A 24,715-nucleotide genomic window follows, 5' to 3' on the forward strand; every position below is an offset into this window, starting at 1 on the left:
CAAATCTCACTTTTTGATAAACCGATTCGTCAAAAAAGAAAAGCTAAGAGGATAATGGCAACTCAAGAAGAAGTCAATGAGCTTAGGCAGAATTTGGCCAATGTAACCGAAATGATGAAGGCTATGGCTCTTCAAGTCAATGACCTTGCGAAACAGCAACAGATGCAACGAATGGAGGAAAGCTTGAACAAGCTCTCTTTAAGGAGGGGGTTCCCATCGTAAGGGGTCCTCTCCTTAAATGCCCATGGCCCTTTAAAAGCCTTGGAATTTACACTTGTTAGGGTGCAGTAGGCTTTGAATTCCTGACTGTTTGGGGGACCTTGAATTAGAATTAATTCTATCATTACGCTTTTTTGTAAAAAACAAGTAGGGAGTCGCCAATGAGTTTTAGGAAAAACTCATAAACCTCGTTCATGCCTTTCTTCCATGTGGAGTTCATGGAATAATTAGCACGAATCATAAGTTTACCCATGCCCAAATTGTTCTATAAACCAGAAATGAGTTCGGGAGCGAGGGTACTAAAATAACGTTCCCTTTAGAGGGGAATCGTTATCCTAGCCCTAGTGCGGCCTCTACTAGCTCTTCCTTTTTTACAATTTCATCACCAAACAATATATGCAACGTGATACCTAAAACTATGTTAGTTGATTTTATTTACACGTACCAATTCACGTAGGAATTACATCGTAATGTCGTTATTCTTTATTTAATAAATTCGTGAAAAGGACAAGAAAATAAACAATATTCGCCTTGGCTTAAGTGATCAACCAACAATTATTTAATTCAATTCTAATCTTTATTTAATGCAAGATACTATGTGGAATAGATTAATTAATTATTTTAAAGGTGATCAAAAAACACTAATTAATTAATTAAGGTTCTTTTAAACAAGAAAATAAATGTGATTTAACTAAGTGCTCGGGAATTTACCATTTCTCTTTGCTAGATCTCCGTTTAGAATACTTATGGACTCCTTCTTGTTGGGGAACCTCCACCGTAGTAACAAAATATCAAAAGGGGTGAGTGTTTAGGATAAGAGGGGCTAGGTTGCACAAGTTCACAAGTATTTCTCCAGAGTTTTTTAGGTTATTTTCTGTCTGTTTAAGCCTCGGTTTAAGCTCTTATTTATAGGGAATGATTAGGTTTAGGGTTACGAGCATTCTGCCGCAGCAGGTGTCGCGCGCAACAGGATGAGTTGCGCGCGGCATCCCAGCGCAAGTGATTAGGTTGCGCTGCTATGGGCAGCGCAACTAATTGTCTTCCGTGTGGCTTTATGGTATGATTCGATTTTATATTTTCCGTATAATTCTGAATCTTCCGCAACACAACTTTGGAGGTTGCGCTGCGTGTCACGTGCAACTGAATTAGCTGCGCGCGACTGTTTGAGATGCGCGCGGCTTTTTCTGCGGTAACACTAAAATTTAACCTAGGCGCTCCTTAATCCGTCATTATTGGGTTTTAAGCACGGGCTTAAGCCTAATAATGATCGGGTTTAGTTAATTGGACCCTTTGTTTTGGCTTTTATCTTTAATTTGGGCTAGTCTTTTGTGTTTTGTGGTTTAACCAGTTCTCCATAAGTATTCTTCACTTTGATCCAACACGAAGATGGTTTTATTTATCGTCATTGCACTTCCTGTCGGGACAGGAGGCTCAAAGTAGATGTCTACAGTTAGCCCCCACTTTGATCGAGTCTAGAATAGACGATGATCAAAGTAGTTAAGGAAATCAATCCGAGACTCATTTTGCGAAGTTCTTTAAGGATAGAGAATCTTTTAGTAATGTTTAAGGATGTCGAAACAATCCTTGGTTCGCTAAGTGTTTGAAACAAGTAGCTATTAAGGCTTGAAAAAGGTTTTCCTTAGTCATAACGCGCTAAAGAATCTAGATTGATCCTTTGCAATTGTAGAACTCTTTTACAAGTAAAGGTGTTCTGGGTGATGTCAAGTCATATAAGAGATCGGTTTTAAAAGGATAAAAGGGGAAGATTTCCTCTCAATCGTGTCATCATTGGTCCAAAGTCCCTCGATATGTCATTGAAACTTTAGCCTGACTTTAACAAAGTAAAAAGATGAAAAGGGGTTTTCGGTATTCGAGCCGAAATGGTCCGGTATTCGAGCCGGATGTCTACAAGACAGAAATACATGTCTCAAGACTGGAGGCATATATCAAAATCCAATGAGAGGGAAGAAAGTCAGCAACTCTCTCAGCAGTTTTGTCCACAAGATGAGTACACGTGTCTCAGGACTAGGGGCACGTGACTACATAGGCGCGACATCGTCTCGTCGCTTCTTTATACAGGGGGTGATTCGACACCATAACTGTCCGGTAAGTTAGTAAGCGCACTAACTACCGTATTTAGTCCCATTCAAGAAGTGCATGTTCCTGATGGTTCGGCGCGCCTATCGACTCGTGAGCTAACGCCTACAGTAATTCTCTACCTTTTAGTTCCGAGAGGTAGATCTCGCAAAGCTTGGGCTGAAGTGAAATTTTACGCAACACCTACGCCGTACAATTTTGTGCCGTACGATACGCCATTTGCATTTTTACGCTGCATGAAAACGCCTTCCTTTTTGCTTCGAACGTGAAAAAAGAAGAAAACCCGGACATTTGTAACGTCAGTACAATAAAATGACAAACCTGTCTATGGGTGCTTTTACGTAAAGCAGCACCACAGAATGTCTTATGTATCCGAGTAACTTGCCAGAAGTTACTCCGAAGGCGCATTTTTGTGGATTCAATCGCATTTTGTATTCTTTTATGCGAGTGAAAAATTTGCGTAAAGCTTTTATATGTCCCATTCTATCTTTGGACTTTACGATCATATCATCCACATACACTTCTATTTCTTTGTGCATCATATCATGCAAGAGAGTCGTAGCCGTTCTTTGGTACGTACCCCAAGGGGTAATAAAGCATGTATTTTCTTCGTCTTCTTTTGCCACTAAAATTTGGTTGTAACCTGCGTATCCATCGTCTTCTTTTGCCATAAAGGATAACATCGCATGTTCAGCCATGTTATCTACCAATATATCAATATGTGGTAGAGGAAAATCGTCTTTAGGGCTAGCTTTATTAAGGTCCCTAAAGTCGACACACATGCAAACTCGTCCATCCTTTTTAGGGACTGGGACGATGTTCGCTACCCATTCTGGGTAATTACATACGCGAATAAAACCTGCGTCCAACTGTTTTTGTACTTCTTCCTTTACTTTTAATGCGACATCAGGTTTCATTCGTCGAAGTTTTTGTTTTACTGGTTTAGAGGTAGGGTTCAAGGGAATGGTATGTTCCGCAATTTCCCTATCTATTCCAGGCATGTCCTTGTATGACCAAGCACACACGTCTTCGAATTCTTTGTGCGTCGATATGAGGGTCGATCGCTCTTCCGGACTTAAAGTTAAGCCAATTTTACTTCTCTCTTATTTTCGTTAGTTCCTATATTAACTATTTCAGTTTCTTCAACGATAGGGTTCTTTTGTTCTCGTTCATTCATTAGTTCAACCAATTTGTTAATGTTATCATCTTCATTAGATTGATTGTTATATCATTCGAAAGATTCAAGAGAAGGCATATACTTGGAAATAGAGCTCATATTATTAAAATCAAAAGAGAGTACATCAAGAGAAGAATCCTTTTTGGGATCTTCGTCCTTAGAACTAGAAAATAAAGACTCAGTAATGGCCACAAGGCCTAGATTTTCAGCTTCCCTAGAGTCTATAATAGATTCATCGTCCGATTCTTCAAACATTTTCCCTTCGCCTGTGATGATTTTCAGCTTATCGCCTTTGTAATTGGTCCATTTGAAAATTTCCTCCATCCATGCTTAAAAGTTTCATTTGAAAGGGTGATCAACGAGGTTGGGTCAAAAGCTTCATCTTGAATGGCATTTTGATTGGTCATTGTAGCGACATGATTTTGCTCTAGTCCAAATAGCAAGTTAAATGCTTGCCCATCATAGCACCCTGGAGTTGGGTGTTTTGATTTAACGATACTAAGATCGTCATCCAAGAAGTAGCAATCATGAAATATTTCAAATCCAGGCTTCTTGATTCCTTCCAGAACTAAGGGTTCTGGAAAGTCGTAGCATGGGTAATCTTCTCCCTCCCTAATGAATTGCCCATTAAGGGTTTGTTGATAGGATGGGAGTAAAGTGATTATCCCTTTCTTATTATTGTCTCTACGTGCTTTGTTTTTTGCATCGTGAGACTCCAATTCTTCTTTGGTTTGTTTATATCCCAATCCAAAGGAGAAGCTTTTCTTTGGGATAGGAAGTAAGAGAGATTTCTTCATTCCTATTCCCAAAGGCATCCCAGGAAAGTAACTACTCTTGAGTAAGATGTTGTTTAATATCCGAGTGGAATATGGATCAAGCTTGAATGGTTCTTCAAAGTCTTCTTCCATTTCAATTTTGTAGATTGGCTCCGCGGCAAATCCCCACATGTCCTCTTCATCATTATCATGGTTTATTTCTAAGAGTGATTGATCATTTATTGTTATCTTGAGTGGAGAAGCATGTATAGTCATAGGAAGCCCTTGAAAGTTCAACCTAATCATTTGATGCAGTGAGGATGGTATTGCACCAAGCTCATGTATCCAAGGACGTCCAAGTAAAAGGTTGAATGTAGGTTTTATGTCCATAACATGGAATTCAACCATCTTTTGAATTGGGCCTGTGGTAATAGGTAGCTTAACAGTTTCACACACCAACCTTCTCGAATTGTCATAGGCCCTGATGCTTTGTGTTGTTGATTGAAAATCTTTTTCTGGATTTAGGCCTAAGTATTTTTCCGTTCGTAATGGGCATACGTTTACAGCTGACCCATTGTCTACCAAAGTTAGAGGGATATTGTATCCCTTGCATCCCACAGTTAAGTATAATGCATTGTTGTGGATAGTGTCTTTTGAAGGAAAATCATCATTAGTGAAAATGATTGATTTGTCGGATTTCTCGCTAGTAAGCAAGCTAACGAGATCCTGAGGGGTTGTGTCTGTGCTTACAGACAAAGCCGTTAGAGCATTCATGAGAGAATTCCTATGTTCTTTAGAAGTACTTAGGAGCTCCCAAATGCTAACATTCGCCTTGGATTGGCGAAGTTGTTTGACCAATGGATCTTCCGCCTCAAGTGGAGGTGGTATTGGATTTTGTACTTGACCTTGAGTTTGATTTTGTGTGGTTGAAGATCCATTTGGTGGTGGTGCTTGGTAGACTCGCCCAGAACAAGTTAAATGATCTATCTCATTTGGGTTAGTTATAGGACTCACAAACCAACTTTCTTCTAGAGGCTTTGGATGTGCCTCCATTTCAAGATGTTCCATGAGTTGTGCTTGATGCCATTGTTCATCAAAGGAGAGATTGGATAAATCTTGCGACTTCCCCAAGAAATGATCCCAATCAAGCACTCCATTTGTTTCATTTTGTAAACAAGATGGAGGTGGGATGGCGGCATACTTAGAGACATATAAGTCTTGAAAGTCGTCGTCCCATAGTCCACATACTTCATTAGTTGCCCCTATGAGTATTGTGGATAGAGGTTCTCCTATAGGTGTGATATAGTCCAACGGATTAAACATATCACTTCCCATATGGTCCTCATTGATGTGAAACACCCCTAAGGGGGATGCATTATTGTTAGGTTTAGGCGTGGGAATTCTCCCATCGTCTACTAAATCTTGTATTTTGTGCTTTAAGACATAGCAACGTTCAGTATCATGTCCAACGCCTCTATGATAAGCACAATAAGCATTACCATCCCATTAAGGAAATCTTCTTTCTAGTGGAGTGGGTGGTGTTGGCCCTGTTGGCGCAAATAAGCCTTTTTCATTTAATTTTTCTAACAATTCTTTATAGCTTACAGGAAATGGAGTAAATTTTCTTTCTTTTGTCCATCTTTTTCTAGGATCATTATATCGATTTGTGTTATTGTATTGCGTGGAAGTCGCAAATACGTCAATAAAGGATGATGCATTATCATTCCCCTTCTTGTAGTTACTCTTAGGTTGATGATGAAGAGGTTTGTTTGCTTTTTCTCTAGCAAGATCATCTTCAATCCTAGTAGCCACAAAATATACCTTTTGAAAAGTGTCTAAACCAAGGTAACGTAGATGTTTGTTGTACTTTTCATGACAGTTGTCAATGAATTTTTGTACTAACTCGAGTTCAGGCGGCCTTTGGGCAAGGTGGGCCGCTTTTTCTCGCCATCTACCATAGAAAGCAAGGAAACCTTCATCGTCGCCTTGCTTAAGCATCTCGAGTTCACGTAAAGTTGACTTAAACTCTACGTTACTCTCATATTGGGTAATGAAAGCCGAAACTACATCTTCCCATGTTGCCTTGAATTTTGGATCTAGCCCATAGTACCACTCTCTCGCGGTTGGGTCTAGGGATAAAGGGAAAGTCAAAGCATAAAGCTTAGGATAAACTCCCTTTAATGCCATAGTGCCAGTAAAACACATTAAATGATTTTGTAAATTATTGGTCACCTTAAATATTGGCAAGTCCGTAGCTACGAACATTTCCGGTAAAGCAAGTCCTGGGGAGGAGCAAACTTTTCTGCGTCAAAGTACTTGTTCCCCATTGTAGAACGAAGAACTAGCTTCTCCAACGACTTTTCTTTGATGGATAATTGTTCCATCTTTTCTTGCAAGGCTAAGGTTTCAGCATTTTTCTTTTCAGCCTTTTCCATTTTCTTAATTCTTCTCTTCTCGGCCTCTTGAGCCTTTTCCTCTCTTAAACAAAGAATCTCTTGTTGAAGTTCTTCGATGGTTGTCATTGTTGTTGGACTAGGATTAGTTGTCGAAGAAAAGTGGTTTGAAAGGGGTTGATCTTTGGGTGGTAAACGTAGAATACTAGTGCCCGGGAGTCCTCTTTCCCAAGCTTGGAAATCGGCTCTAAAGGAGTACGAAAGGATAAGTAAATCGATACGCTTGTTTAAAAAGGGAGAAAAAAAGACGTAAAATATATTTAACGGATAACATCACCCTTTAGAATTCTTCAATGAAGATATTGTTTGGACGAGTCAATTAGTTTTTGGAGAAATCAAAATTGACTTGTTCAGTGGGCGCGCGCAAGTGACTCAGTTGCGCGCGGCTGTCGCGCGCAACAGAATCTCTTGCGCTGGGGGGGTGGTCACGCAACTCACTGAGTTGCGCGCGCCACCTGCTCGTAGGAATTTTTTTTTTAATTGGGGCATTTTTTTTTGTCATCGTTTTTTTTTATTTGATTTTTTTTTGCTATCCTTTGAATATGACTCTAAATCACGAAGAGACAACTTCGTAATTGGGAACCTAGACCAAACTAAAAAGAAAAAAAAAACACTATCCTAACACGTTGCATATAGTCACATAATCACATAAGCATGCCATAAGTCAAGATTCACGCAATGCCATTCTAAGCTCAAAAAAAGGCTTGGGTAACCAAAGGTACCATATCTTAAGAAATGACGCACAAATCAATCACTCAACGTGTTGAATCATGGCATTGCCCTCCTGGCATTTTGTTGGCGATATGGGTGGGATGATTGTTATTGATTTCGGGATAGAAGCCTAGTGTTGGCGACCCCTAGTCAATGAGCCAATCCCCAATGGTTTAAGTGTGCTATGCTTATGCATGATGCAATGTTGCTTGTTTTGTTTTTACTCTGTGCAAAAGGAAGATATTATGCGTTCAAGTCTCGCTCTCTAACTAGAGATTATCTAATTTAATTCTCGTTACAACCCATAGGCAACCTAGTGTTGGAAACCTTGGACCATAACTACGAATTAATCATGTAACCTCTAAGTCCCCAGTGGAGTCGCCACTTTAAGGAGGGGGTTCCCATCGTAAGGGGTCCTCTCCTTAAATGCCCATGGCCCTTTAAAAGCCTAGGACTTTACATTTGTTAGGGTGCAGTAGGATTTGAATTCCTGACTGTTTGGGGGACCTTGAATTAGAATTAATTCTATCATTACGTTTTTTTGTAAGAAACAAGTAGGGAGTCGCCAATGAGTTTTAGGAAAAACTCATAAACCTCGTTCATGCCTTTCTTCCATGTGGAGTTCATGGAATAATTAGCATGAATCATAAGTTTACCCATGTCCAAATTGGTCTATAAACCAGAAATGAGTTCGGGAGTGAGGGTACTAAAATAACGTTCCCTTTAGAGGGGAATAGTTATCCTAGCCCTAGTGCGGCCTCTACTAGCTCTTCCTTTTTTACAATTTCATCACCAAACAATATATACAACGCGATACCTAAAACTATGTTAGTTGATTTTATTTACACGTACCAATTCACATAGGAATTACATCGTAATGTTGTTATTCTTTTTTTAATCAAATTCGTGAAAAGGACAAGAAAATAAACAATATTCGCCTTGGCTTAAGTGATCAACCAACAATTATTTAATTCAATTCTAATCTTTATTAATGCAATACTATGTGGAATTGATTAAATAATTATTTTAAAGGTGATCAAACAACACTAATTAATTAATTGAGGTTCTTTTAAACAAGAAAATAAATGTGATTTAACTAAGTGCTCGGGAATTTACCACTTCTCTTTGCTAGATCTCCGTTTAGAGTACTTATGGACTCCTTCTTGTTGGGGAACCTCCACCGTAGTAACAAAATATCAAAAGGGGTGAGTGTTTAGGACAAGAGGGGCTAGGTTGCACAAGTTCATAAGTATTTCGCCAGAGTTTTTTAGGTTACTTTCTGTCTCTTTAAGCCTCGGTTTAAGCTCTTATTTTTAGGGAATGATTAGGTTTAGGGTTACGAGCATTCTGCCGCAGCAGGTGTCGCGCGCAACAGGATAAGTTGCGCGCGGCATTCCAGCGCAAGTGATTAGGTTGCGCTGCTATGGGCAGCGCAACTAATTGTCTTCCGTGTGGCTTTATGGTAAGATTCGATTTTATATTTTCCGTATAATTCTGAATCTTCTGCAACACAACTTTGGAGGTTGCGCTGGGTGTCACGTGCAACTGAATTAGCTGCGCGCGGCAGCCCAACGCGACTGTTTGAGATGCGCGCGGCTTTTTCTGCGGCAGCACTAAAATTTAACCTAGGCGCTTCTAAATCCGTCATTATTGGGTTTTAAGCACGGGCTTAAGCCTAATTATGATCGGTTTTAGTTTATTGGACCTTTGTTTTGGCTTTTATCTTTAATTAGTGCTAGTCTTTTGTGTTTTGTGGCTTAACCAGTTCTCCATAAGTATTCTTCACTTTGATCCAACACAAAGATGGTTTTATTTATCGTAATTGCACATCCTGTCTGGACAGGAGGCCAAAAGTAGATGTCTACACTCTCTAATGACTATAAGTTCCAGGGCATTAGCTCACAAGGGGTCTCAGTTGACAAGAAGCTTCTTCCGCAGAAGTTCAATGTCAATGACATCCCTAGGTTCAAACCAACTGACAATCCTTATTTCCACTTAAGAGCTTTCGAAACCATAATGAACATTAAGGGGATTGATAGGAAAGTCTTTCACTCTTTGTTCTCTTTATCTCTTGAAACTGTTTTCCATCAATGGTTCTTTTCCCTTGACAAAGAAAAGATCTCTACTTGGGATGGGATAGTAAACGCTTCCATTGATAGGTACGAATGTAACATTCAAGTTAAAACTGATCATAGAGAAATTGAAATGTTAAAACAAAAAGAGAATGAAGGTTTTACTTCCTTTTTTAATAAGTGGAGGGAAACTTCCGCTAAAATGGTCGAGGTGCCTAGTGAGAAGGAATCTGTAAGGATGTTCATTAAGAACCTCCAAGAAAAATATTCTAAGTATCTCAAATATCAAAGTAATTTGAATACTTTCAAGGCCGTTTATGACATAGGAATCAACATCGAGGACGATCACTACTACAAAATTGGCCAAAGAGACCCGATATAAAAGACCTGTTATCTACAAAACGGGTCTCTTTGATTCAAGAGACCATTTATTATTGATATCGGGTCTCAAAATTCATTTATTTGAAGGTAAAAATATTCGAAAGTCCAGTTATCTAAGATAACGGGTCTCTCTCGCTTTTTTTGTTTTATTTTTTTGTATATAAAAATAGTTGGAGACCCGTTATTAAGAAAACAGGTCTCTCTTTTTAAAAAAAATTTAAAAATTTAGTAGGAGAGACCGGTTATCCATTTAATAGGTCTCCCTTGTATAGTTATATTTACAAAACATAAAAAAGAAACCCTATTCACCCCTCTTCATTTCGCCGCCCCTCTTCCTCTTCTCCTTCTCTCTCCTCCCTTCTTCTTCCCCGCCTCTCTCTCCTCACTTCTTTCTTCTCTAACCCCTAAACTCATAACACATTCACAACATTTCTAGTGATTTTTGTAAACCCAATAATTTAAATTTTTTTCTACCATAATTTTGTCTGAATTTGTTCGTTCGATTCAGTTTTTTCTTTTTCGAAATTAATGTACTCACTTCAATGTGATTTTATTCGAAAACTTGATGGTATGATTCGGTTTGATTTTGTCTCTCTTCTTTTATTGTATTGTGAATTCAATTTCTCGATTAGATCGAGCATGCAAGGGCACGGAGAAGGTTTGTTTAATTTTGTTCTCTCTTTTCATTTTTTTTTTTTTTTTTTTGTAAAATTTCGTCTTGATGAGTGTTCTTCAATTTTCATGCTATTTTCAAGATCTATAAATTAACTAACATCTTCCTTTTTTCTCTCAATTCTTTCGTTTTTTATTCAAATTCTATGATTTTTAGGGTTCTTTGAATTAGGATTGTCACGTGTGAGTATCAAGTGGGGATTCCAATTCTTTGCTTTGATTTTGTGTTTAATCATCATTTAAAACGAATTTTATTTTAGATCTCGTTTTTGATAAGTTATAATTTCTAGAACTTTTTTTTTTCGGTTCTTCATTTAGTTTATTTTTTCTTAACTTTGATATTTTGTTATTCGTTTTTTTAATTCTGTCATAATTGTTTTGATTTATATATTCTGGAGAATAATTTCTGTTTTTCCTTTTTTTGTTTGATTTTTGTTGTTGTTGTTGTTTTTTTTTTAATTTTTTTTAATTTTTTATATTCCGTTATAATGGTTTTGATTTATATTGTTGGATAATTTTTTTAATTCTTTTTTACGTGTTTGTATTTGAGATTGTAGGTGAAGATCTACAAGTTTGGAAGTGGAGAAAGTTGTAATTGAAGATCTTTAAAGCTTGAAGTATCTGGGCGGATTACTCGTAGTATTTCTCTAGATCTAAAAGGAGCCACAATTTATTGTATTTTTAATTAGCTTTTTGGTATTGAATTTTCACTGATGTTTGTATTATGTTTGTAATTTTTAGATATATGAAATTTAAGAATTATTTTGTACTCAATATTTAATTATGTAAAAATGAAAATTTAATACAATTGAGTTATATTGATGATCGAATTAAATAATTTTTTTATTTTATTTTAAATGAGGCTGAAGAGACCTGTTTAGTTAAATAAGGGTCTCATTTTTTCTAAAAAAGAGACTACCTATCTAAAATAGGTGGTCTCAGTTTTCTAGAAAATGAGACTGCCTATCTTAGATAGACGGTCTCAGTTTTTTCATTATAGAGACCGCCTTTAATAAAGCAGTCTCTTTGCCAAAGAGACCGCTTAGCTAGAGACCGCCTCTAAGGCAGTCTCTTTGGCCTATTTGGACGGGTCTCTTTGGCCTATTTTGTAGTAGTGGACCTTGCAAAGCAAAAAGCTGCTAACTACTCCAACAGTGGCTGGAAAGGGAAGAAGAACGACAATCCTTCTTCTTCCAAAACCACCCACTCAAACAACGTTAGTACCTTTAATCTGAATGAAGTCCTTGCTATGAATAATCAAGGACAAAAGAAGCCATTTAGGAAGAACTTTACTCCTATTGGCATGAGTTATGACAACGCATTTGATCGCCTTCATGCAAAAGGTCTTATAACTCCCATTGGACCATTTGGAGATCCACCGGTCGAAAGGAGGCAGCTAGTTAGAACCCCTATACACATTGTAAATACCATCAATGTAGGGGCCATCTTACTAAAGGAAGTTATTCAAGATCTGATTAATAGAAATAAACTTCCATTGCCCCCTGCAAGTAAGAAGCCAAGCATCAATAGCGCCCCACTTTCAGATTCTCTGGCTATTTCTGATAAGGAAAATGATATTGACCCATCGTCCCTCATTAAATTAGTCAAAGAAACCCATGCTATTGAGGAAGAGGAGGAAACCTTTTTCGATGCCATGAGTGATCTTCCTACAGGTCAACAACTTGCTACAAAAGAAGAAGTATGGGTCCTCACACAACTGGTAAAGGAAGCAATAGTCATATGTCGCGAGGCCCTCGATCATGTAAAGATGACTCAAAATAAGCGTGACATTAAAGAGGCGACACCTACAAAGACTACTAAGAGGAGGCCATTTTCTCTCCTAGTAGTCAAAGCACCCAAAAGGAGTGACAAGCCTTACACTCCAATTGGGACTTCTTACGCAAACATGTTCAAAATGCTCTTCAAGAGTGGGAAGATCAAACCTCTCGAGCCAAGACCATTTAAATCTTTGAAAAAGACAGATAGGTTCTATTGTCCGTACCATCAAGCAGGAGGACATACCATAGAACCCTGTTTCAAATTCAAAGATCTAATCCAGGGGTTGATTAACAGTAAAAAGTTGGTCCAAATCCCACCAGAAAGGGATGTTAGCATCAACGGAGTCTAGGAAAGTGATGATGAGGATGTCTACCTCAAAGATGCGGAAGAAACCCCACTTTCCACAATATACCCAGTAGATGACATTTGGGATGAAGAGGATTCATCCATAGATGTTCTCACAAGATCAGGGAGAGTGCAACCTCCCATCACTGCACAACTCATTCCTACTACCCAACAAGTTCCCATACCAATCATAGAAGACAATGACGTTGTCAAACAACTTAAAAAGACTAAGATAGAAATGAACGTATGGAAACTACTAGCCACATCCCGTGAATATAGAGTTACAGTAATGGATGCTTTGGCTAAAGTAGGGATAGATTCAGAAACCACTCCTGAGGTATTTGCTAATTTTCTCACTAGTGATCTTCCAAGTCCCATCAATCTAATCACCTTTTCTGACAAGGACTTACCTCCAACAGGTGACAAACACAATAAGGCCTTAAACCTCACAGTAATCTGCAAGAGAACGAATGTCCCAATGACTCTTGTAGACAATGGGTCAGCAATCAATGTTTGCCCACTACGAACTGCGAGGATGCTAGGAATAAGGGATGAAGACTTGTCTCCATCCACACATGGAATAAGAGCTTATGAAAACACTCGTCGCCAAGCTCTTGGGACTATTACGATGAATGTTACCGCAGGAGTTGGAACACGCTACAACTTTCCAAGTGGTTGATATCAAGGCTTCTTTCAACTTATTGTTGGGACGCCCTTGGCTTCACGACCTTAAGGCCGTCCCTTCATCACTTCATCAACAAGTGAAGGCTATAGTTGGAGGAATTCCTGTTACAATCAATGCCTCCCAACTAAGAATCAAGGCAATTGATAAGCCTCTCATAAATGTGGAACACGATGACAACGATGAAGACTTATGGGGCTTTAACGCAGAAGAGGTCTCCTTAATCGAGGAAAATGAAAGGACCCCTCTTTGCTATGACCTCCATACAAATATGATAGTTAATGGTATACTCCGAAAACAGGGACACTTTCCTAGAATGACTCTAGGAAAGAAGAAAGGAGTAGCAATGCAAACAAGATCGCCTGGCCTTCCTAAATTAGATACTTTTAGACTTGGTTTTGAACCGACTTCGAAAGACTATATGCAAGCCAAGGAAAAGGCTAATGCGCGGAGAAATGCTCATACCCAAAAGAAAGCAATCCCAATGGATCAATATCCCCTTACCCTAATTGGACAATTCATAAGAGAGGGTGAAGATTATCCATGTTATGAATTTCTCAAGCCCTTTGTCAAAAATGGAATAAGACAACCTGGGTTCCAAATCTTGCTAGATTGTCACTTCTTAGATGACATCCCAACTTCTATCTATAAGGAGAAAGCACCTCCATGCTTCGACTTTAATGTCATGGGACTTCTTTTTGGGCATGAGAAGAATGAGCCAAAATATGTTGAAGACAACTCCGCGCTCATTCAAACAGCATTACAAAGCGAGAGCTTTGACCCCTCAAAGCTTATCACTCCAGCAGAGGGATTATTCCAGGGATGGCGAAAGACTGTTAAGGTGACTACACCAAGCGGACGGAAGATCTCTATAACAACAGGACAAAGACCTATGTTCGATGAGTCGTCTGAGTCAGAGTCTGAATCTGAGTCTTCCCCTATCGAGTCTTCAAAATCTTTAGCTATAGTACCTCTCCCTAGTTCTTCTACTTTAGCACCTACTCCTAGGATAGTTAGTGGTCAAGTTCCAACGGACATTTCTTTATTTGATGTAATGTTTTCTGAATTCAATAATATGTCTTCTTTCGCTTACTCCTCGTGTCATTCCTTAACCCAAGATGACAAGCATTGCTTAACTAATAATGAAAGTGACAAAGAAATAATTAAAGCAATGTAAACACTTGAGAATAAAATACCAGTAATAGAAGACACTAAAATAGTGGATATCTCAAAAGATCCAAACGTTAAAAGAGAAGTTAAAATCGGACTAACTCTTACTAAAGAAGAAAGAACCGGTTTAATTAATCTACTAAAAGAATTTATCGATGTATTTTCTTGGTCATATGAAGATATGCCAGGAATAAATAGAGAAATAGCTCAACACACAATACCATTAATCCCAGGAATGAAACCTGTAAAACAAAAGTTACGTCGAATGAAACCCAACATAGCTCTAAAAATAAAAGAAGAAGTTCAAAAACAAAAAGCAGTAGGTTTTATAAGGGTATTTAAGTACCCCGAATGGGTTGCAAATGTGGTGCCAGTTCCAAAGAAAGATGGAAGGGTAAGAATGTGTGTCTACTATAGAGATCTAAATAAGGTAACTCTAAAGGACGACTTCCCTTCACCACACATCGACATTTTAGTAGATAACACAGCAAATCATGCGTTTTTCTCATTTATGGATGGATACGCGGGGTACAACCAGATTCTCATGGCCGAGGAAGATATGGAAAAGACTAGATTCATAACGCCATGAGGCACTTACTGTTACACGGTAATGCCATTCGGTTTGAAAAAAGCGGGTGCCACTTACCAAAGAGCAGTGACTGCCTTATTACATGTCATGATGCACAAAGAAGTTGAGGTCTACGTGGATGATATGATTGTAAAATCAAAAGATCGTCCAGGACATCTAGTATCCTTAAGAAAATTCTTCGAAAGGCTGAGGAAATACGACATGAGGTTAAACCCATCTAAGTGTGCCTTTGGAGTCACCTCAGGAAAACTCTTGGGATATGTCATTAGCTCTAGAGGAATAGAGATAGACCCAACCAAGATTAAAGCAATCATGTTAATGCCACCGCCCAAAACCGAGAAACAAATTCGAGGATTCATTGGCCGATTGCAATAAATAAGTAGGTTCATATCCAAATTAACCGCGATATGTGAACCCATATTCAAGAAACTAAAGAAGAATGTGCCAGTAATATGGGACGATGAGTGTCAAAAAGCCTTTGAGAAAATCAAATCCTATCTTGCTAATCCTCCCGTACTAGCACCTGCGCTCCCGGGAATCCCTCTTAGGTTGTATTTAACAGTCACCAAAGAGACAATGGGGGCTATGCTCGCACAAGAAGTAGAAGGAAAAGAAAACGCCATCTACTACTTAAGCAAAAAGATGCTCGAGTATAAAGTACACTACACACCACTTGAGAAATTGTGCCTTGCATTAGTGTGGGCCACAACCAAGTTAAGACACTACATGCTCGTTCATACAATCCATGTGGTATCTCGGATGGATCCACTAAAATATCTCTTCGAGAAATATACACTTAATGGGCGAATATCAAGATGGATAGTTAACTTAGCCCAATTTGATGTAAGGTTTATGCCTCAAAAGGATATCAAAGGATCAGTGGTCTCGAATTTCTTAGCGAATTTCCCAATAGAAGATTCGACATCTATACGTGAAAATGAGTTTTCAGACGAAGACTTAATGCTTACAGAAGATGATACTTGGACGTTATACTTTGATGGAGCATCAAACCAAAGGGTTGTGGTGTAGAAGTATTTTTAGTGTCACCTAAAGAAGAACATGTCCCAATCTCCATAAAGTTAAAATTTGACGTTACCAACAATGCTGCGGAATATGAAGCATGCGTGGTAGGCCTCGAAACATCTTTGGCATTGGGAGTAAAGAAACTTCGAATATTTGGAGATTCTTCTTTAATCATCAACCAAATTTCCAAAAGGTGGAAAGTAAGGAGCGAAAGCTTGGCCCCTTACCAAACATATTTGGAAACTCTCACTAATCAGTTAGAAAAGGTAAAATACACATATCTACCAAGAGAGGAAAATCAATTCGCTGATGCTTTGGCAAGGCTAGCCTTAATGGTTAGAATTCCCACAGAAATTAAGCAAATGCCTTTGACAATAGAAAGAGGCATAAACCTACTTATATTCAAGCCATAGAAGATGATGAAGTAGTCCAAGGAGAAGAGGAAGAAGAAGAACCGTGGTATGCAGACATCCTCAACTATGTCACCAAAGGAGAATATCCACTCCACGTTGACAAACGAGCCAAACGAGCCTTAAGACTTTTGGTTTCCCAATATGTATTTATAGACAATGAGCTACACAAAAGGGTACCTAAAGGTCGAGCTCTCTTGTCAGTAGGCAAAAAGGCAGCCTAAAGGGCAATGAGAATAGTCCACGAAGGAGTATGTGGAACTCATATGAATGGCAAGATGCTAGTCCAAAAGATAATTCACGAAGGATATTATTGGACTACCATGAATAGGGACTGTTATCACTGTGTAAAAAGATGTCCTAAATGCCAAATATATGCTAACTTGCAGCATGTTCCTCCATCTCTCCTTTACACCTACACTTCACCATGGCCATTCTCAACATGGAGAATAAATATCATTGGAAAGATTACTCCTCCTGGGACAGGAGGTCATGAATACATCCTAGTAGCAATCAATTACTTCACAAAGTGGGTAGAAGCAGCATCATACGCAAAACTCACCGCAAAGCATGTAGCACTCTTTATCGAAAGAAACATTATTTGTCGATATGCAGTCCCACATGAAATGATAAGTGACAATGGAACTCACTTTCAAGCAGAATGTGAGGAATTGCTACAAAAGTATGGTATCCAACATCACCATTCTTCCCCATATAGACCTCAAGCAAATGGTGTAGTAGAAGCAGCCAATAAGAATTTCAAGACCATCATCAAGAAAATGACAGAGAATTACAAGGATTGGCCTGAAAAACTCAATTTTGCTCTTAGGGGTTATCGCACGTCAATTCTCTCATCAATAGGGAATACGCCATTCTCCTTAGTCTATGTAATGGATGCCGTACAACCTGTAGAGCTAGAAATACCTTCCCAACGCATTGCGTTGGAAAGTAAACTCGATGAAGTCGAATGGACTAGAGCGAGATATGAGGAGCTAATTCTGTTGGGGTTTGGTGAGTCCGACTCACCGCGGAAACAACCCCTCCCAAGGAACCACTCGCAATAATTAAAATCACAAAGCATCAATAAATATTCCCAAAGAAAAGATAACGAATCTTACCCTCGAAGCGAGCTTCTCCCAAAACCCAGGGCTCTTACTTGAAAGCTACTAGCACGTCAAGCGCCGCGCCTCCGACGGTATCCACCCACAAATGGGCGAACACAACTTTAAGGTCTACTACCTTGGGGTTAGCAAGGTCCGAACTAAACCCGAGTGTTATGTGAGTTTAAGAGTTTTCCCAAAAATTATGGAATGCTCTTTTTAACTCCCACTCAAGCACTCTACTCTAAATCCCAAAGCTTGGTATTTATAGAGGAAAGTATGAGTGGGAATTTCTATCCCATCAATGTGGGATCATGAAATTCCACAAATTAATTTAAAGCTAAATTAAATTAAAATTGCAAACTAATAATAAATATACAAGTGGCATTACCATGTGAGATGGGTTGGTGAGGACCACATGGAGAGTAGGGGACCATACTTGTTCCCCACTCAATACTCTCCTTGTGCCACATGTCCTCACTTACTTACTCCCATTTTCCATAATTCCCCTTAACCCACGGCCCTATGGCCCGAGCCAAGCCAAGAGCCAAGCCCGAGCCCGGCCCGCACCTGGCCCGAGCCCAACCCGCACTGCGGCTGCTGCTGCGGTTTGGTGCGGCTGCTGCCGTGGCATGGCGCGGCTGCTGCTGTGCCTAGCCGCGGCTGGCCGGGGCTGCTAGCACGGTGTGCTAGCTCGTCTTGCCCCTAGCATTCGGATGCTCAGGGCACACCGATGCTAGGGGTATTTTCGGGAATATGGTCGATTTATTATTATTTTGCGCGTCTCGTCTTTTATCATTTTAGACTCGACTTCCGATGATCGGTTTTGACGCTCTAAGCTCGAATTACCGATGTCTAAATATTTAACACTCAGGCGACGAATTAATTTCTTCCGAATTAATTCGTCGAGTTGGTTCGCTTATATTTGCTTGGGTGTGACCCGAAGGGTTCAGTCAAGATTAAGCTGTAATATTAATTATATTAATATTACTGATCGGAAGCGGCCTCCACCCAGGCATTCCGATCACTTGACCTTACTGAATATATTAGCTTTCTAATAATTCTGAACCCGCTATCAGAATAATACACTTGTTCGAAGGACACCATTCCTTTCAATCTCCTACTTGTCCTTCCGGAAAAGTGTGCATTTAGTGTATAGCCCTTATCCTATGTCTCTTCATGTCTCTTCATGAACTACAGAGTAAGATTACTAGTCATCTCTGTTACGTCCAGAAGTGTTTCTCGCAATCCGAGTTTGACTGTCAATAAGCAGATGATTTCTAAAATCCATCTGAGCACGGCCATGCATTTTTCACAGTCTCGCTCTTCGAGAGGCCTTGTAAACAACAAGACATGTTCCCTATTGTTAGTAGGGGGACATTTCCAGTCTTGTAATGTAGCTTCTCTTACTAAGAGGACTCACCCGCCCGATATCTGTCGTTATAATCCCCAGTTACGGCAGACGTTTGGCGGATACCAAAGCGGACCAGTACTCAAACAAGAGATCTCCCACTACTCATGGTCAAAGGAAAAGAGTTCCGATAGTAATAATGAGAAAATACTTATGACGATTTTTAATCTCTTAAAGCATCCTTATAGGTCTGTCCAATATGGTTCTAAACTAATACCTGTGCAAATGATTTGTATCCTCACAACACAAGAAACAGTGCTACAAATCATACTACACACTAATCTCTGATGGTCATTATTCGTCCACAAAATACGACCTTGATTAGGGATAATTTTCGATTCAAATATTCAACGTTCACTTAATAGGTGTTTCTTTATCCAAGCCATTGACTTGATACCCTATTTTGAATATTTATTAAAATCGAATGGACTCATTATTTAATTCTAAACCACAACTAAATAGTTTTGTGGAATATTTAGAAATATTTTATTCCACTATGAAACTTCACAATGTTTCATCTTATGATAAATGGTTTTTCCCAAATGTTTTAAGAGTAGTACTCTTCATAAAACATTCATAGAAATCACACTCATATTTGATATGCTTGATTTCTTTCATGAAATTATGAATGTTGTCGTTCACTTATTGCATAGGTTTAGTTATAATTACTTTGCAAACCTTAGCATCTTCATTATCCACCATTTCCATAATAAGATGATAAAATTTTGGAATGTTAATGGATTATATGTGATTCAGGATTTATTGTCCAAGCAATGGCTCCCACTCATTTTCATGATTTGAGACCTTCTACTTGATAACCTACAATCATTTATGTTCAACAACGAACCTTTCCATTTAAAATCTATCTTATTATTGCCTTTAAGGCAACAATATTCTCAACATATATTTTAGTAGACTCCCCGATGATGCCTTGCTTGGGTTTTACTCCAAGCGACTCACAACGATTTGGGATACCCTAATCATTTGTGATCATGGAAATTTTCCTTAAATTCCCGCAGATTATACATGGATGCACATCCATGTTACCATTCTCAAGCCACGACACTTCTTGCCTCGTGCTTATAAATGGCTTCCTTGCTAAGGAACTAATCCTTGTTAAGGTTTGTGCTTGCAACATCAAAACTCAAATTATATTTGTTTCCATGCGTCAAGAACTCATCCAACTACTTATCTAAGTTCTTTGGATATTCTTGACTATAATCTAATGATCTAATACTTAGATTAATGTTGATTGGTATTATATACGTACTTCACATGCTCTAAGCATGTAAGTCATTTGACGATTCCATATCATAGCTTTACATGATGGATTTAATTCTAGAATTATTCTCAATTTTATTCCATCCATGTGACATTTAGCTCATACAGTTACACTGAGTCTTGCCAAATTGTTCGCTATATGATATGATTGAAAGTCTCTTACTAGAGTCTTTCTTGTTTGATTTAGTACTTAGCCTAGCTTATACTTAGTTCAAACATTTACTTAGCTTCATACATATGGGTCGAAAGCCTTTCAAAGTCCTTCATGTTTTTCATGGTAATTTCCTTTACTCATTTAAACATTTAAATTAAGTCTATACCATAGAACTTAATTCCCAACATGTACTAAGTATTGTCTTTAGCTCGGTCCATTGTCGAAAAATACTTTCAAATCTAAGCATTTAGCATTTGATAGTTGTTTCACAATAGAGTTCGTAAACATCTTGTTGGACCATTACTTTTTCTCCCACTAAACTTCTTGTTCATCAGAATTTCTATGTTTCTCCATAAGTCAATCCTCTTATTAACTTTATGAGAAAACACGTTCCAATTCCTTCATGCAATGCTTCCTTTAATCCCATGACGGATTCCATGTGCTTGCTTTCAAATCTAGCATTATTTAGATTTTCAAAACCCTTAGACTATTCCATAGTCACTTCCAAAATTCCTTTTTGGGAAGGCGGTTTTGGTATCTATTTTGCCATATTTCATATGCGCAATTTTTCTAGATCAATCACGAAAAGACATGAGCATTCCGATTGGTGAATGGGATTTTATTAAAATCAACTCCTTGAAATTAATTATATCCTTTACAACCAATCTAGCTATGTATGCATATACATTTCCACATTTGTTAGTTTTCTCCTTGAAAACTTATTTGCAATCGATGGGTCTTTCACCTTTCATGCAGATTAAACAAGTTTCAAACATGATTTTCAAACATGGAGTCTATTTCGGATTTTCATGGCTTTTAACCATTATTCGGAATTTGGATTTGTCGTAGCTATCTTACAAGACATTATTCCTTTACTATCTAATAGTAAATAGTATGCTTGTAAGTCTTAGGTTTGTTTCTAACTTAATAGAAAATTTATAGGATTCAATCCAAGCCTTTGGTGAATTCTATACCTATACGGGGTAATTGCATCAAACACTGAGTTTTAAGGCGCTTTCAAAGCCCTTTTATTATGTTGATCTTACTCCAACATCTTTAATGTTTTGTGAGTAATGAATTCTCTTTTAAGGCACTTATAAAGTCCTTTTGAGTATTCTTGATCAAGCATTATCACGAAGTCCTTTAAGGTCTTCCGAGATTCTCAGTTCTAGTTTGTTGCTAAGCTCGATGGTCATCGAGTTCATTTTCCTCCCACTTGTCGTTTTGGAAACGTGTTACTTTCTAGAAAGACACTACTTAGAGCAACAAACAATTTTTTTGTCCTCAATTAGGATGTGGAGGTAATACCCGTAGTCTCACTTGAATGCTTACAAAGAGACATGTATATTGTCTTTGGGTAAAAGTTCGTTGTGAAACAAACAGTTAGCTCCTACTTGAGCTATCTTAGTCTTTATTGAGCCATTCAGCTCCCACTGAGTCACCTAGCTCCCACTGAGCCACTTTGCTCCCACTGAGCTAGTGAACTCCCACTGAGACTAAGAGCCTTAGACATATACTTGAAAAGACTTTTAGAAGTTATTTCTATCCATAACTAAATATGGCGTCCTTTCTTAGCTTCGACATTTTGTTTAGTGTAAGATTAGTCATTTGTGCAAATATTTAAGAACTTTATAGGAAGGGTTGTGAACCATCATCGTTCGAGTCATTTTTAAATGACACCGAGGTCTCCGTGAAGACACACCATGTTCTTTGTGGAGTTTTTTTATGAAATTTTCCATTCATAACTTTGAGATAGTCACGCTTGGCTCAAGCAAACATCGCTCGATCTAATCTAGACGTTTTGATATCTTGCCAAGTCGATTCTGTACTTCACTGAACTCTTGAGCTACTCAAGTCAAGTTTGTTCACATTTGATGAATATAGCCATATCCTTTCAAATTCTTTGTGAAACGTTGAAGTAATTGAATCCTCTTTAGCCTTCGGAGTCAATTGTCTATACCGAGAACAATAGCTCTCTACTTTGTCGGTTTCAACAAGTAAGACTTTCTTGTCTTAGAACGATTCCAATTCGAGCAACTATCAAGAGCCTATCTAATAGAGCCTTGAGTACGTTCTTGTCAATGTGACATTTCTAAAGATGTTTGGAACGCAAATCAAGCCCATAACTTGAGCTTAGTGAGTTTATCATGTTAGGGAAATGTTTGTTTATAATCAAGCATTCTTGACTCAACGCTTGGATAGCCATGCCATTCAAATAAATCTCGCAACTATTGCTCATTACTTTGAATGTGAGTCTTTCCGTGTGTAAACGGATCAATTGCTGATTATGGAACATAATAACCATTACTTGTTCCAGCCTTTGGCTTAAAAGGTCTTTAAATAAAACATACGACCTTACAACTGATGTAGCTCTTCTTGCTTCATTCTACGCTTGTAAGTCGATACTTGTGAACTTGTGCAACCTAGCCCCTCTTGTCCTAAACATTCACCCCTATTGATATTTTGTTACTACGGTGGAGGTTCCCCAACAAGAAGGAGTCCATAAGTATTCTAAACGGAGATCTAGCAAAGAGAAGTGGTAAATTCCCGAGCACTTAGTTAAATCACATTTATTTTCTTGTTTAAAAGAACCTTAATTAATTAATTAGTGTTTTTTGATCACCTTTAAAATAATTAATTAATCTATTCCACATAGTATCTTGCGTTAAATAAAGATTAGAATTGAATTAAATAATTGTTGGTTGATCACTTAAGCCAAGGCGAATATTGTTTATTTTCTTGTCCTTTTCACGAATTTATTAAATAAAGAATAACGACATTACGATGTAATTCCTACGTGAATTGGTACGTGTAAATAAAATCAACTAACATAGTTTTAGGTATCGCATTGCATATATTGTTTGGTGATGAGATTGTAAAAAAGGAAGAGCTAGTATAGGCCGCACTGGGATAGGATAACGATTCCCCTCTAAAGGGAACGTTATTTTAGTACCCTCGCTCCCGAACTCATTTCTGGTTTATAGACCAATTTGGGCATGGGTAAACTTATGATTCGTGCTAATTATTCCATGAACTCCACATGGAAGAAAGGCATGAACGAGGTTTATGAGTTTTTCCTAAAACTCATTGGCGACTCCCTACTTGTTTCTTACAAAAAAGCGTAATGATAGAATCAATTCTAATTCAAGATCCCCCAAACAGTCAGGAATTCAAATCCTACTGCACCCTAACAAGTGTAAAGTCCTAGGCTTTAAAAGGGCCATGGGCATTTAAGGAGAGGACCCCTCACGATGGGAACCCCCTCCTTACAGTGGCGACTCCATTGGGGACTTAGAGGTTACATGATTAATTCGTAGTTATGGTCCAAGGTTTCCAACACTAGGTTGCCTATGGGTTGTAACGAGAATTAACTTGGATAATCTCTTGTTAGAGAGCGAGACTTAAACGCATAATATCTTCCTTTTGCACAAGATTAAAAACCAAACAAGCAACATTGCATCATGCATAAGCATAGCACACTTTAACCATTGGGGATTGGCTCACTGATTAGGGGGTGCTAACATTAGGCTTATATCCTGAAATCAATAACAATCATCCCACCCATATCGCCAACAAAATTTTGGGAGGGCTATGTCATGGTTCAACACGTTGAGTGATTGATTCGTGCATCGTCTGTTAAGATATGTTACCCTTCGACACCCAAGCCTTGGCCTTAGAATGACATTGTTTGATTTGACGGTTCCTTTTATGTGCTTATGTGACTACATGAATATGTTCTTCGTGTCTAATCTAACTAATTCCAACTTGTTACCTAGAGATATAATAAAAAAAATTCGCAAAAATTGTGGTTCGACAAAAAAAAAAAAGGTTCTTTTTATCGTTCTTTTTGCGTTTTCGCAAAAAAAAAATGTCGAATCTACCAAGTGGCACGCGCAACTGTTAAAGTTGCGCGCGCCCTCCAAGCGCAAGTTCAGAAGTTGCGCGAGGCACTTTCGCGCAACTCTGTGTCATGCGCGCGCCAACTGTTCAACGTTGACTTTGACTCGTTATGAGCAATATCATACGGAGAAAACGATATTACCGCTTCAAGGTTAATCGTTAAGTAGGTGCTAAAAGTATCTATTTGGCTAACAACGTTGTCTAACTTAATTACCTTTACTATGATCGTCGTTTTCGTTTTTTCAAAAAAAAATAATAAATAACATAAAAAATAAAAAATCGAAAAAATATGTTTTTTTTATCGTTCCTTTTGCGTTTTCGCACACACACAAAA

The sequence above is a fragment of the Chenopodium album genome, chromosome 12 (assembly GCF_948465745.1).
Source record: "Chenopodium album chromosome 12, dcCheAlbu1.1, whole genome shotgun sequence".
NCBI classification, from domain to species: domain Eukaryota; kingdom Viridiplantae; phylum Streptophyta; class Magnoliopsida; order Caryophyllales; family Amaranthaceae; genus Chenopodium; species Chenopodium album.